Genomic DNA, 4,060 nt, shown 5'->3' on the forward strand with positions numbered 1-4,060 from the left:
GAGGTCGTTGGCATTGTGGCTATTAAAGCTTAAGAGTTTATGCTTGATTCCTTGAAAAAACAGCAGTTAGGAAAAAGTGTGTACGAAGGCCGATCAGGAGCTTGTTGATAGTTAAACAGCATCTGAGGCTTCATCAGCAGATAGATTGACGAAGAAATGTGCAGGGAAACCGGGAAGTTTGACTGGGAAGATGCTTAGCAAAAGATGATTAAGGCATTGTTCTGTTGTAAGAAGTATTTTTTTTTAAGACCAGTTAAGTGAGCAAGGAATTGCTGATTTCTTTACTTGACAAGCAGATTTGATTCCACAAGAGGTACATTTTAGTAGCTGCTCTCAGAGCTCTTTGATCGTGTCACAAAATCTATAATCAGCAGCTTGAGTTGCATGCAGTTGTGAGATGTAAAGAATTTCGATTTAATTTCCGATTTGGGTACAGTGGTTGGGGGAGGAAACAGTCCGGTTTAGGTCGGCGGGGCTGTAACATGCACATTGATCTCACAGGTTGATGGGAGCTCAGTCTCGTTCGGGTGGGGGGGCAAATTTAAATATTTGCAATCCCACGACAACTGGGGCAAAGTCCCATCTCCTGATGAAGGTCATGGTTTGATACGGTTGAAGAGCTCCAGAACAGCTACTAAATATGGACCCTATGGTGAGAGTCAGCCTTTTCAGATTAATCGAGGGAACATTTGGAGTGTTTCGTTCTTCTGCTGTAACACTCCGAGCCGGACTGAGAACTGGTGTAATCTGGGTGCTTATGACAGGTCGTATGTGTGTTGTCGTGTGATTTGCTGCCGTGGCTCGTGGCTTGTTACAGTTCAAACTTCCTTCTTCAGCCTCTTTTCCATTGTTCTTGTTTTTTTCCCGGCCAGTAATTTCCTTTCTCTTTTCCACTCTTTCACTTCTGCCGTTCTTTCACTGATGGCGTCCGGGTCACCAGTTTGCTCTGTTTTTGTTTTTCTTCTCAGTCCATCTGCCTCAAGAGATAATGTGATCCAGCTCACGGCGATGTGCAACTCATCGTGCAGAGGTGATTATTGCGACGACAACCCTTTATTTTTTTGTATGAAAGCCCTTGATGTTGCAGATTTCGCCAGGGGCTCTCGTAGTAACTTTTCGGATGGGCGTAGTGGTAATGTTTGATGGATACTTTCGGGTCTAAAAGACTGTTCAAGACTGCAAGTTTGAACTTTTCTGGGTGTACCGGCAGTAGAATACGTGGTCGACCTTGCGATACTGCTTGCGTTTTCTCTGGCGTTAGGATGTGAGGTTTCAGACGTGATTGAATTCTCTGATCCTGCTTTGCCCTTGTGTCTGCAGAAAATCTGAAATTGCCGTTCCATCGATTTCGATCCTTTCTGGTACTAGATACTTCCTGTATGTGGATTAATTACAGCAGGGAGCTACATAAAGGTCATTATTACATTGAATAAAAGTGCCTTTTTCATTTCACCGTACAACCAGCCAAGACACACTGTCTAGTAGTATACACTATGTGTGTGATGTATTTGTATTTTGTAAAAGAAAAAGAAGAATTATCGAAAAGTACTGGGTCTGCAACTGACAGTTATAATGACAGTGTTGTTTATATTCTTGATCAGACAGGCATTTAAGTTGATCCACTGGACTTTGAAAGCTCAAATACAGACCAAAAGGTACATACACTTTTTAAGTTGAACTTAAGAACATGAAAAGTTACATTTTAGGGCTGATTCGATTAAGAGATTTTCCTAGGTCGACTAGTGAAGGTTGTAAGAGAGAGCTGAATTAATTTCAAATATTAAATGATATAATTTAATTAATTTTTGCGTATATGTTGACACCTCTGCCTGGTTGGAATGATAACGGGAAAAACGTGGAATGAGTTTGCTGAATGTGGTTTGTAATTCATGAGTACGACCATCACGCAAGACTTGTTCCAAAGCGATTAGATCGATACGAATTGGAGGATGTATGGAACTGGTGAAAAGTTACTGGTACTACAAACTCATCGCCTCCTCTTGCGTTGCCTGAACCCAGCCATGTTCTTCATCCTTCAGAGTTCAGATCCTGGTTTGGAGCGCTGTGAAATCAGGCTGGTCTGTTCACAGGAGCTGCCTCTTACGCGTAGTGGTGTTTTAAACTCTGTCCTTCCAGCTCCCAGGCCTGGGTAGGACCAGGCTAATAGGACTGCCTAACTAAACAATCCTGTGATTCTCTTGTCACGGTTACAAAGGCGAGTTTTGACGTGGTATATTTGTTTTTCTGGTGCTTATGCTGACTAAGTATAACGTGGGTCGTCTAAGACTCTTGCAGCATCAGCTAGCGATTAGAGTCGGCTGTATGGAGGGATGCAGCCCCTATACGTTTTATGTGAAAGAGGGTGGTTTTGATAAAGTAGCATCAAACACACTCAGTCCTCATGTTTGTCAGTTAAGTATGAAGCTTGAGCAAGCAGGTAATTAGCTTAACTTAGCGTAAAGGCTACAGGAAGTCACTGCGCCCAGAGGGAATTACAGCAGGTAACTTCCCATAAAACCACAATGTTTTGTGTACTGATTGAACAAATTAGACACAATGCGTTAACAATTTACATTTTTAGCTTTGGACAAACCCAGGCTAGCTACTTCCAGTATTTATGCTTAGCTAATTGACTCCTGGCTAACAGGCTAATATTAGAGTGGAATCAATCATCTCATGTTACTCAGCAAAGAAAAGCAAAATAAGTGTCTTTCCCAAAGTGTCGAACCGTTCCTTTAATGTGGCCCACTGAGCACAGGTGAATATCACATTACACATACAGGCGACCTTCTACATTTCACTACAGAGCCAGTTTTTATGTTTGCTGTCACAGATGAAGTCATAAACACACAGCTGGAGGCCAGTTTCTCCCACGTATCTTTTCCCAGCATGCCTTTCTCTTACAAAGGCCGCCCAGAACACTTGGAAATGGCTGATAGTCAACAGAAGCTGAGACTGTTCTACTGCTCTTAACTCTGCAGCTCTTATTACCCTCTTTCTGGGCGCCGTGTATAGTTGTTATTCTCATTTCTGTGGGACATTGCTTCACAACGGTGGATGTTTTTTAGGTTCATATTTCAGAGGATGTACTGTTTTCTTGCCCTGAGGGGTCTTCTCTGTCCTTGTCCTACTCTGCTGTTTTGCATCATTAGATCAGATTAGAGAACAAACTGTTGGCCTCTGCTTTGCATTTTTCATTTAATTTGTGTACAGAAACCTTGTACAGGTGTGTATATTTGGTTATTGGTTAGTGTTTATCTTTATAAATATGATCAAAACCGCCCCCCCATCCGTATTGTCTGTCACCCTTCAGGCCCCATGTATAGACCAACCAGAGTGAGCTGCTCCTCTTCATACAGTGCAGCAGATAATTAGAGGGGCTATGTTAAGGTCACACGCACACATACACCTTCTGTAACTTAAGAAACACATTGGCAGATGTTTATTTTTGAATGCGTCCTTCCACATTCATAACCTCCACCCTTGCTAAATGACTGTTTATGTGTATTGCAGCCTTCCACATGGCAATAACTGTACTTTTAGGGAATAAGTGTTTTTGATTCCTGTTGACTCTGTTATTGGCTTCTCAACGGCAGCCCCCACTGCAATTTCAACCAGATTGTTTCAATTATGGGATTATTCATATCAACAAGTTGAAGAGTGGTTGTTTGTCCCTGTGAACTGCTGGTTTAAGAAAGACAGTTAAATTACATGACGTCTCATAGTAATTCACTCGGGTGGATGCGGTCCTGCCCACACCCTCCTTCTTTGCAGCAAGTATCCGATGTTACTTACGAGCTATTATTTGCCATTGTCCCTTGAAATATTACTTAAACGAATACAAAATACGCAGATTAATTGTCTGTTGATCAGTTTATCGTTTCAGATCTACATTATACCTGCTAAACATCACCACACTAGCATTGTTATATGGGTCTTGTTAGCAGCTAAATATTAGTTATACATAGGGCTGGGTACCAATGCTTTTAGGGCACTGACCGAATTGCGTCGATACTTCAAAGTATAAAAAGATCTGTCATTGTCATTCGGTACCAAATTT

The sequence above is a fragment of the Morone saxatilis genome, unplaced genomic scaffold, assembly GCF_004916995.1.
Source record: "Morone saxatilis isolate NCDOM2014 unplaced genomic scaffold, NCSU_SB_2.0 Contig15, whole genome shotgun sequence".
NCBI lineage: Eukaryota > Metazoa > Chordata > Actinopteri > Moronidae > Morone > Morone saxatilis.